Below are 12,551 nucleotides of genomic sequence, written 5' to 3' on the forward strand. Positions count from 1 at the left end.
TTACTGCATTTGCGTAACAGGCAGGCTCCTCGTGAGGCAGGTGGTTAGAGCGTTGGACTAGTTAATCGTAAGGTTGCAAGATTGAATCCCTGAGCTGACAAGGTAAAAATCTGTCGTTCTGCCCCTGAACAAGGCAGTTAACCCACCGTTCCTAGGCCGTCATTGAAAATAAGAATGTGTTCTTAACCGACTTGCCTAGTTAAATAAAGATTAAATAAAAGGTGCCATTCGATTAAATCGGTCGACCTCTAGACTGTGTGTGTGTGTGTGTGTGTGTGTGTGTGTGTGTGTATATGTGTATGTTAGCGGTCGACCGATTAATCGGAATGGCCGATTAATAATATATACACATACATATACCAGTATATGCTAGCGTTCTATTTATATCTATAAATATGCCTGTATATGCTAGCTAGCTATATATATATGCCAGTATATGCCACAGTGCAGTGTAACTGCAGTGTAGCCAACTGTACACATTGCTACATAGCCTAGTACCCGTCTTAAAACCTTTTATAGACCACTAGTTTTATTAGCACTTATGATCAAGTGAGACAGATAATAACCTACAATGTGTGGGCCACTTTCCAGTATGAAGTCAGTCCATGTTTCTTCTCTCCCTCTAGTCCGATGTTCTCTCCCAACTCTGACACCAGTTACTCGCCCTGAGCCAAGCAGCCAACATGATTTCAGCAGCCTGCCCTGCCTTCCACTCGCAAAAGAAGCTCAAGGCAGACTCAGACTATCATGAGGTCAGGGCTGGGTTGTAATATTAACCATTATGTGTTTCTCTTCCTTTCCTCTCGCGCTCTCTGCTTAATTTACTAATGAAAAAAAAGGAATGGCTTCATGTTGACTGCCTGTAAAAAAGCAGGTTGGCACATCCCTTCTCAGTGAGATCAAAGGAGGAAACAGAACACATACAAAAATCATTCCGAACAGACCCCACAGGCTGTAATGTGTCCCAAATGGCACCCTATTCCCTATATAGTGCCCTACTTTAGACCATGGCTAAGCACCCTATTCCCTATATAGTGCCCTACTTTAGACCATGGCTCAGCACCCTATTCCCTATATAATGCACTACTTTTGCGCAGTCAGTTCTGATCAAAAGTAGCACACTATGTAGGGAACAGGGTGCCATTTGTGTTGCAACAGACTGTCTGTGGAGCAGAGAGCAGCGAGCCAATACAACAGGCTGGTGTCAGGCCTCTCTCACCGCTCACACTAAAACACAATCCTCTGGGTGTATTTGGGCAGAGATGTGCGAGTGTGAGTTCAGTCCATCGACAAACAACATACACCAGCAACTCGTTATAGTCAGGGTGCAGACTAACTGGCTGTGTGTGTGTGTGTGTATCCTCTGCAGGGAGGCAACATCGAAGGAGCAAGAGAAAAGAAGCTGGTTAACTTGATTTAGGCCAAGTTTACCCTGGTACAATGGAAGCAAATGGAACAGTTACAGTGACAAACTCCCAAGCTAAATCAAGCACACACCAAATACTTGAAAAAGTATTTGACACATTTGCCTATGTATTTGACATCATGGTCGGATTCAAAAACCTAACACACACATCGATCAATTTCATTCTATCCGTTTCAGACATGTGATCCATCCATGTGAGAACCTCAGTCAGTCCACCCATTTTTTTTGTTATACCTCCATTCATCCAAGGTGACATGGAAATATCTGTCGGGCCAGTAGGCCTTATTCTAGTCACTCTCTCTGAGCCAGCCGGGCCAGTAGGCCTTATTCCAGTCACTCTCTCTGAGCCAGCCGGGCCAGTAGGCCCTTTTCCAGTCACTCTCTCTGAGCCTCCTGGGCCAGTGGGCCCTATTCCAGTCACTCTCTCTGAGCCTGCCGGGCCAGTGGGCCGTATTCTAGTCACTCTCTCTGAGCCTGCCGGACAAGTGGGCCTTATTCCAGTCACTCTCTCTGAGCCTGCCGGGCCAGTGGGCCCTATTCCAGTCACTCTCTCTGAGCCTGCCGGACAAGTGGGCCTTATTCCAGTCACTCTCTCTGAGCCTGCCAGCAATGTCCCCGCCGCTGTTAACTTGGGGTGCGTCCCAAATGGCACCGTATTCCCCAGGTAGTGCCCTGCTTTTGACCATGGCCAGTAGGGAACCCATAGGGTTTCTGGTCAGACGTAGTGTACTACATAAGGGAAGAGGGTGCCATTTGGGACGGAACCTTGGATTTCTCTGACTCAGCAGGTGTAGCTAGGGGATCGAGCAGGTCGAGCGGGTCGAGGGCTATAATCAGCCCGAGGGCCACGGTGTTTGATGCGGCCTGCTAGGAAACTAGCTAAACAAACTGTATTAATAGCATCTCTCTGCCTGCAGCCAGGGAGCCAGAGGACTCAGGAATCTACTAGGCTAGGAGTAGACAGCGGCAGAGGGGAGTCAGATGGAGATAGATTGGGGGTGGTGTTGTGTGTGTGGTGGTCATGTTGACTCACTGACCTACTGTGAGATCAAGTGTATTTGGTAGCTCAAATCAAAATGTATGTCACATGCTTCGTCGACAACATGTCTAGACTAACAGTGAAATGCTGACATACAGGCCTTTCAAAAACAATGCAGTGAGAAAAATATAGAAACAATGTATTAAGGGATAAATACACAATGAGTAAGAAAACAGCACCTTCAGAAAGTATTCATACCAGTTGACTTATTCCACATTGCTACGTCATAGCCTGAATTTAAATTGGATTAAATATGTTTCTCACCCATCTACACACAATACCCCATAACGACAAAGTGAAAATATGTTTTTAGAAATTGTGGCAAATTTATTGAACATGAAATACAGAAATAATTACATAAGTATTCACACCTCTTTGCTATGACACTCCAAATTGAGCTCAGGTGCATCCAATTTCCTTTGATCATCCTTGAGATGTCACTACATTGATTGTAGTCCACCGGAGGTCAATTCAACTGTTTGGACATGAAACATACCGGTCTATATTAGGTCCCACAGTTAACAGTGCATGTCAGAGCAGAAACAGTACCATGAAATACAAGGAACTGCCCGTAGATATCAGAGACTCTTTGGCCTGAATGCAAAGCACTATGTCTGGAGAAAACCAGGCACAGCTCGTCACCCTCGTCACCCATCTAACACCATCCCTACCGTGAAGCATGGTGGTGGCAGCAACGTGCTATGTCTGGAGAAAACCAGGCACAGCTCGTCACCCATCTAACACCATCCCTACCGTGAAGCATGGTGGTGGCAGCAACGTGCTATGGGGATGCTTTTCAGCAGCAGGGACTGGGAGACTGGTAAGGATAGAGGGAACAATGAATGCAACCAAATAGAGGCAAATCCTTGATGAAAACCTGCTTCAGAGTGCAAACGACCTTAGACTAGGGCGAAGCTTTACATTCCAAAAGGACAATGACCGCAAGCATACAGCCAAATCAACGCTGGGACAAGAATGTGAAAGTCCTTGAATGGCCCTGCCAAAGCCGATTTGAATCCCATTGACAATCTGTGGACAGGCTTTAAGAATGTTGGTTCACCTTCTTTCCCGATCCAATTTAACAGAGATTAAGAAAATCTGTTAGGAAGAATGAGAGAAAATCCCCAAAATCCAGATGTGCAAAGCTGATACTGACATACCCAAGACTAGAGGTCGACCGATTATGATTTTTCAACGCCGATACCGATTATTAGAGGACCAAAAAAGGCAGATAACGATTCAAAAATCGGGCCAATTTTTTTCAAATATTTTTGTAATAATGACAATTGCAACAATACTGAATGAACAATGAACACTTATTTTAACTTAATATAATACATAAATAAAATCTATTTAGTCTCAAATAAATAAATGATCAACTATAATAAATAAATAATGAAACATGTTCAATTTGGTTTAAATAATGCAAAAACACAGTGTTGGAGAAAAAAGTAAACATGAAATATGTGCCATGTAAAAAAGCTAACGTTTAAGTTTCTTGCTCTGAACATGAGAACATATGAAAGCTTGTGGTTCAATATTCGGAGTTAAGAAGTTTTGGGTTGTAGTTATTATGACGTGTCGACTATTTCTTTCTATACCATTTGTATTTCATATACCTTTGACTATTGGATGTTCTTATAGGCACTTCAGTATTGCCAGCCTAATCTCGGGAGTTGATAAACTTGAAGTTATAAACAGAGCTGTGCATCAAGCATTGATAAGAGCTGCTGGCAAACGCAGTGAAGTGCTGTTTGAATGAATGCTTACGAGCCTGCTGCTGCCTACCACCGCTCAGTCAGACTGCTCTATCAAATCATATACTTAATTATAATACAATAAATGTGGTCAAATCCAGAAACTATCATTTTGAAAAAAAAAACGTGTATTCTTTCAGTGAAATACGGAACCGTTCTGTATTTTATCAAATGGGTGGCAACCCTAAGTCTAAATATTGCTGTTACATTGCACAACCTTCAATGTTATGTCATAATTATGTAAAATTCTGGCAAATTAATTACGGTCTTTGTTAGGAAGAAATGGTCTTCACACAGTTCACAACGAGCCAGGCGGCCCAAACTGCTGCATATACCCTAACTCTGCTTGCACTCTTGCGTTCAGCAAGAGAAGTGACAATTCCCCTAGTTAATATTGCCTGAATTTCTTTTAACTACATATGCAGGTTTAAAAATATATATACACTTGTGTATTGATTTTAAGAAAGGCATTGATGTTTATGGTTAGGTACATTTGTGCAACGATTGTGCTTGTTTCGCGAATGCGCTTTTGTTAAATCATCACCCATTTGGCAAAGTTGAAGTAGGCTGTGATTCGATGATAAATTAACAGGCACCGCATTGATTATATGCAACGCCGGACAAGCTAGTTAACCTAGTAATATCATCAACCATGTGTAGTTAAATAGTGATTATGTGAAGATTAAATTTATCTTTTAAAAAAAACAATCAATGGTAGCCAGCAACTTACCTTGGCTCATTGTAGCCACAAGGTCCTTTTGATGCTGCACTTGCGTAACAGGTGGTCAGCCTGCCACGCAATCTCCTTGTGGATTGCAATGTAAATCGGCCATAATCGGCGTCCAAAAAGGCAAATTACCGATTGTTAAGAAAACTTGAAATCGGCCCTAATTAAGTCAGCCATGCCGATTAAAATCGGTCGACCTCTACCAAAGACGACTCAAAGGTGATACTACAAAGTACTGACTCAGGGGTGTGATATTTCTGTATTTCATGTGAAGAGTCAAGAGTTATTGCAAAAAGGGTCAATGCAGATAGTCCTGGTAGCTATTTAGTGATCTATTTAGTAGTCTTATGGCTTAAGGGTAGAAGCTGTTCAGGGTGCTGTTGATACCTCACTTGGTGCATCGGTACCACTTGCCGTGTGGTAGCAGAGAGAGCACTCTGACTTGGGTGGCTCGAGCCTGACAATTTTGAAGGCCTTCCAAGGCCTCTATACCAGGTGGTGTCAGAGGATGGCAGGGAGCTCGGCCCCAGTGATGTACTGGGCTGTACCCACTACCCTGTGAAGCGCCTTGAGGTCGGATGCCAATCAGTTGCCCGACCAAGTGGTGATGCAGCCAGTCAAGATGCTCTCAATGGTGCAGTTGTAGAACTTTGAGGATCTGAAGGCCCATGCCAAATATTTTCAGCCTCCTGAGGGGGAAGAGGCGTAGCCGTGTTGGTGTGTGTGTGGACCATGTTAATTCCTTAGTGATGTGGACACCGAGGAACTTGAAGCTCTCGACCCACTCCACTACAGCCCCGTCGATGGGATAGTGGCGTGCCTGGCCCTCCGTTTCCTGTAGTGCACGATCAGCTCCTTTCTAGCTGACGTTGAGGGAGAGATTGTTGTCCTGGAACCACACCACCAGATCACTGGCCTCTTCTTTATAGGTGGTCCCTTCGTCTTCGGGGATCAGGCCTACCCCCGTCGTGTCATCAGCAAACGTATTATTATTTGTATGTTTTTGTCAGCAAACGTAATGGTTTTGGAGTTGTGCGCATCCATGCAGTCGTTGGTGAATAGGGAGCACAGGAGGAGACTAAGCACCAGGGGTTGGAACCGGTTCAGGGAACAAAAACGAAAATGGGAAAATAATCTTTAGAGGAACATAATCAGAACTGGGAACGAAAAATATGTATATTGTTCCGGAACACAGCCATTATTTTAAAAGCATGGGAACCGGTTACAGCTGCAATATGTAACTTTTTGGGCAACCTGACCATATCCACATGGAAATGTGATTTATAGATCACATAGAGATCATTCTCATTGAAAGCAACACTAAGAAGAGGTAGATCTGTTCTATAACTACCGAGTTCCAAACTGCCTCTGGAAGCTACGTCAGCACAAGAACTGTTCGTCGGGAGCTTCATGAAATGGATTTCCATGGCCGAGCAGACGCACACAAGCCTAAAATCACCATGCAAATGCCAATCGTTGGCTGGAGTGGTGTAAAGCTCGCTGCCATTCGACTGGAGCAGTGGAAACGCATGCTCTGAAGTGATGAATCACACTTCACCATCTGGCATTCCGACAGACAAATCTGGGTTTGGCGGATGCCGGGAGAACGCTACTTACCCCAATGCATAGTGCAAACTGTGCTTCCAACTTTGTGGCAAGTTTGGGGAAGGCCCTTTCCTGTTTCAGCATGGCAATGCCCTCTTGCACAAAGCGAGGTCCATACAGAAATGGTTTTCCGAGATCGGTGTGGAAGAACTTGACTGGCCTGCACAGAGCCCGGACCTCAACCCCATCGAACACCTTTGGGATGAATTGGAAAGCTGACTGCGAGCCAGGCCTAATCGCCCAACATCAGTGCCAGACCTCACTAATGCTCTTGTGGCTGAATGGAAGCAAGTACCCCTCAGCAATGTTCCCCTATCTAGTGGAAAGCCTTCCCAGAAGAGTGGAAACTGTTATAGCAGCAAAGTGGGGACCAAATTAATATTAAAGCACATGTTTTTCGAATGAGATGTTCGACGAGTATGTGTCCACATACTTCTGGTCATATAGTGCATTACAGACTGGGTCAGGGAGAGGTTTAACATGTAAGTGAAGACACCCGCCAGCTGGTCAACGCATGCACTGAGTACACCTCCAGGTAATCCATCTGGCCCCGCAGGATTGTGAATATTAACCTGTTTAAAGGTCCTACTCACATCGGCTACGGAGAGCGAGATCACACAGTCGTGCAAAACTGCTGACGCTCTCATGCATGGTTCAGTGTTGCTTGCCTCGAAGCGAGCATAGAAAGCATTTAGCTCGTCTTGAAGGCTTGCAGCACTGGACAACTCGCGGCTGAGTTTTTCTTTGTAATCTGTGATAGTTTGCAAGCCTTGCCAGATCCGACAAGAGTCAGAGCCGGCGTAGAGGGATTCGATCTTAGTCCTGTATTGACACTATGCCTGTTTGATGGCTCGTCGGGGGGTCGTAAAATGATTTCTTATAAACGTCTGCATTAGTGTCCTGCTCCTTGAAAGAGGAAGCCTTTAATTCAGTGTGGATGTTGCCTGTAATCCATGATTTTTGGTTGGGATATGTACGTACGGTCCCTGTGTGGACGGTGTCGTCAATGCACTTATTAATGAAGCCGGTAACTGATGTGATTAAGTCCTCAAAGCTATCGGCTGATTCCCGGAACATTTCCAGTCTGTGCTAGCGAAGCAAACCTGTAAATTAGCATCCGCTTCATTTGACCACTTCCGTATTGAATGTGTCATGGGTACATACTGTTTGAGTTTTTGCTTGTAAGCAGGAATCAGGAGGATAGAGTTATGGTCAGATTTGCCAAAGGGAGGGTGAGGGAGAGCCTTGTATGTGTTTCTGTGTGTGGAGTAGGCCTAAAGGTGATCTAGAGTTGTGTTGCCTCTAGTTTCACAGGTGACATGCTCGTAAAAATGAGTTAAAACAGATTTCAGTTTTCCTGCATTAAAATCACCAGTTTGTTCTCTACGGATTGTACGTAGGGCAAAGGCGGTCTAGATGCTCAGACTTTTTTTTTTTTTTTTGTAGTATGAAGTAGAAATCTTCATCCAAATCAAGGTTAGTGATCTCTGTTGACGTCCAGAAGCGGTTTTCGGTCATAGGAAATTATGGCGGAAACATTATGTAAAAAAAAAAAAAAGTGAAGATCAACGTAAAAAAAAAAAACACACAAAATAGCAGAATTGGTCAGGCAGCTATCCACTACAGCGCCATCTTTAGGCCATCTTTAGCTCACAGGACAGGTGAGGTGCTGCCTGAGGTGCAACCCTGTGAGGGGTAAACTTACAAGCTTCAATGACTTGCCAATATGCATGTCTGTAACCCAAGTGAAACTGAGTATTGGTCAATGGAAAATGGATCAAATGAAACCCTATATGCGCGTCTGCATAACTGCCCAGGTCTTTAAGCTAAATCCATGGCAGAGCAGATAGACAATACAGGGACCCAGTGCTGTTTTTCTGCAATTAAATTGGAAACACTTGATGTCTATTTATAAGATGGATCATCGGCTTTTACAAGGATGGCAATGTGTTGGCGGGCCCAAGTTGTTTTGATGCTATAACTACAACGTTTAAATAATACATACTAGGCCAATAACCAAGACATTTGATATCAGTGTTATGAACAACTGGTAGGCTGCATTTGGCCTATGAACTTTAAGGTTGATTTAATACCCTGTATCTGGTATAGAGTAGACTGGATTGAAAGAACATTAAATCGTAGTGTGGAATCCAAATGGAGCAATTGAAAACAATGGTGAATCGGAGCAATGGTGAAACAAAGCATTAAAAGCGGTGTACAAACCCTAGAGCATGAAACCCACCTGTCATGTAGTGTTGTCTCTTATTCCCCTTCACACTTCCATAGATCAATATTCAAGTATAAATCCAATACAGAAAAGTATAACGTATACAATTTTACATAGCGTTTAGGAATTAAACTACTAACACAATTAGGGATGGGCATGAGTTATTCAAACAAACGTCCAAGCTCAATCTTTAACCAGAGATCACATATTTGGTGGGATGTGCTTTGTGGCTGCCTGTTCGGGCAGAATTGATCTTAAATCAGAACCTAATGACCTAAATTCCCATGTAAAGATGAGATTTTCCCCCCAGCCAAACATAATCTTGGTGATGAAAGCTATAGGCTTGGAGATGCATAGAAGGACATTCACCAGCTCACATTACAACACTACAGATACCTGCTTTTATTGACAGCTTTTTTTCTTCTGTTTATTTTTAGTAAATACTTTAACACTTTTCACTGTAAGGTCTACTACACCTGTCGTATTTGACGCATGTGACAAATAAGATTTGATATCTTTACTAACTTAGTAGACGACCAAACAAATACTTGTGAATGTAGGCATCACAAAACCACACAAGGTAATGACAGCAAATGATAGCAGTCAACTGTGAAATAGCGTCCATGATGGCATAGAAATAGATATTATTAATATGTGTAAATATTAATCGATTAGTATTACTATATAAATATTCTCATTGTCTTAAGAGGATGAGATGTCAAAGTAACAGTTGCACATTATAACCATATTTATTGGTGTCAATGTTATTTACTAGCGTAGCACCACGTATTAACGGCATATTCAACAGCGTTTAAGAAATATATTACCTTCAACAGTTTAATCTTGTGATCAAGCCATCAATGTTACTTACTGCATTTAAGAATCGTGTTATAAATATATGGCTGACGTTAAAGTCCCAACTGGCAATAGAATGTAGGAGAGTATGTTGAGGAATTTGAATCACCTCGGGAAAAAAAATATATATATATATATATTATCATCAAGTAGCTATTGTGTTGCATTGGTGTACTGTAACATACTGCAGGTTATTATTTCAGCTAGAAGCACATGGTGTATGGATTTCTTATGATTGTGATTAAGAAAACGTCTAGTTAGTTAAAAAGGTATGAACTTGTATTTTTAAGAAGCGATTACTTTTGCTAAAAGTTTAAACCTTCAGACACTGGTTAAATTAGCTGTCTAGCCAAATTAGCGTTTTAGCATGGTAGCTGAGACCGGAGTACCCTTTTTGCACACAAGCCGTACCTTTTCCCGCACGGGACCGCCTTTTCTTTTCAATTATTGGGTACAGACATGTTAATCAGCACCCACTCGTTACCCTATCGCTCAGTAAACTGTCAATCACTTCTGACAGAAGAATGTGATTGGTTCATAACGATTCCACTCAAAATATGGGAGATATCATAAACTACATGTTTCCCCAGTGCCAACTTTGAACAGGCCGCTACCACGGTCAGGGAAAAGCAATGTGCAGTACTAAAACCTCAACAACAACGAACTTCATGCATGACAACAGGAGCATGTCATACAACCGTGCAGTGCTGATAAATTATTAGTTGACATTTTATTTTGCTAACTGCTAACCAACTTGTTAGCTTAGAGCAAGCTGAAGTAGGTAGGCTGGCACTCGAATGCGAGCGAGAAGACAGACCACAACAGTTTTGTCAACTTATTGGCCACTCTGATTTCATGTCCGACAACATTAGAAACGAACACACCAACTCTAAACGACTTTCAATACTTATGTCACATTTTCAACGGAATTACATATGGATTGTACATTTTGACAATAATATACTGTTTACAAAACTCACCTTTGCGCTCCTCTCCCTCTCTTCTCTTTTGGAATTTGACACTCCCCTCCTCCCTGAATCATCGCGAGGTTCTACCTACGTCAGAGTCTTCATAAACTCATAACAAAGACAGTACATTATAAAGATGGGCAGAAACTGCTTCTCCAATAGAATTCCCCGATAACGCACGGTGGCGTTGGCTAGCTAAGCTCATGCGCAAAATCTCTCTCGCCAAACTGCGCATTGGTAACCCGTCAACTCAAAGGTACTCCTTCATTATAAAGTTGTTTTTGACGAAAATAAAACGTGCAGTTTGTCACTTTTACGAGGTTGGAGTAATGCCATGTTCAACTACTTAAGACAGTCGCTTGAATCTATGTTGTGCCTTTAGAGTTCGAGAAAATGAACAACTAAGGCATAATTTTTCACTTCTCAAACCCTAAACCACGACCAGGTCTGATTGGTCTGTTTCGCAGGCGTTCCCAGAAGTTTCGCGATATCGCGCCTCTGGGTTTAGAAACTCTGTACTATCTCATTAAAAAAGGCGCTGCAGTTTACATTAGAAATACAGTAAGCATATTATTATTATTTTTACGTACGCCTACCTTCATTATTTTGAGATGTAGTAGGTGATACATACAAATGGTATAAACATTTTTCCCAAGGGCCACAATTTATTTTATATACAGTACCAGTCAAAGTCTGGACATAATTCCATATGTTTTATTTCATAGATTGTATGTCTTCACTATTGTTCTATAATGTAGAACATAGTCAAATAAATAAAAGCCCTTGAATGAGTAGGTGTGTCAAAAATGTTGACTCGTACTGTACCTTGAGTGTCATACTGTAAGTCTACTATATATTTCTGACAGTGAACACAATACTGATTTCATACATTGCTCATACTCATAACCTCTGACAGCTTTCAAATCAAACAAAAAAGGCACCTTGCATTTGTGGTTGTTTTGGTTACCTTACTAACCAGTCTCTGGGATGTGGTGATGAAATACATGAGTTTTGTCTCTCTCCTTCTAATACTAACTAGATATACATGGGGCACCCGAGTGGAGCAGCGGTGAAAGGCACTGCAACTCAGTGCTAGAGGCGTCACTACAGACACCCTGGTTCAATTCCAGGCTGTATCACAACCGGCCGTGTTTGGGAGTCCCAATCGACGGCACACAATTGGCCCAGCGTCGTCCGGTTTTGGCCGGTGTAGGGCATCATTGTAAATAAGAATTTTGTTCTTAACTGACTTGCCTAGTTAAATGTAAAAAAGATATATACTGTCTGTTTCTGGAGAAGAAAATGCAAAGTGTAAAATGTTGTTTGTAATAAATCTAAAGTAAAAGCTAGATAATAATAAAATAGAATATGGTTAAAGTCTATATAATGTATTAGTAGGTAATGGTTTGATGTGTTTTGTTTTCTACCTTGTGCACTTTAAAAATATAATACTGTTATTATTATTATGTATTATTATTATTAATAGAAGCTGGTCACTGTAAAAAAATGGCTGGGTTTTAAATTCTTAATTCAGAACCTTTCACATGAAGCAGGTATATAAAATTCAAGATGCAAAATAAAAAACTGGTTAGTCAGTACACTGTACGATTCCCTCTTTTTTAGAAACAACCAGCAGTGTGTGTTGCTCATCATTATTGCCTAGGTCAAATTCTCTACCCATTTGCTTTGTTAGCCAACTGTTGTTCCCATATTCTGCATCCTGACTAAGCTAGGAGCCTGTGAACAAATAAAACTACGGGCCATGGTAAAAAGAAAAGGACACAAAAGTGCACTTTAAAGGGAAACGGGTGCCATTTGGAAAACAGACTGTCTTTAATTATTCATTCAGTCCTTAATGTTATGTCTTGCATAACCACCGCTGGCCTGGCCTGCCTCCAACCCTGGGCATGTGGAGCCACAGAACTAGAATGATTCTAGAACTAAAAT

General features: G+C 42.1%; 1 protein-coding gene across 2 annotated transcripts in view; it reads right to left on the reverse strand.

Annotated features, from left to right (window-relative positions):
- Window positions 1-11,079, reverse strand: part of LOC110531249 (cyclic AMP-dependent transcription factor ATF-7) — a 47,636-nt gene extending 36,557 nt beyond the window's left edge. For both annotated transcript variants that reach the window (XM_036988804.2, XM_036988803.2), the window contains exon 1: window positions 10,617-11,079. The gene's annotated coding sequence lies outside the window, so the exon portion shown is untranslated. The remainder of the gene's footprint in view (window positions 1-10,616) is intronic.
- Window positions 11,080-12,551: the final 1,472 nt, after the last annotated feature.

Source organism: Oncorhynchus mykiss, chromosome 9 (assembly GCF_057628025.1).
Source record: "Oncorhynchus mykiss isolate SJ-2025 chromosome 9, ASM5762802v1, whole genome shotgun sequence".
Taxonomy (NCBI): Eukaryota; Metazoa; Chordata; class Actinopteri; order Salmoniformes; family Salmonidae; genus Oncorhynchus; species Oncorhynchus mykiss.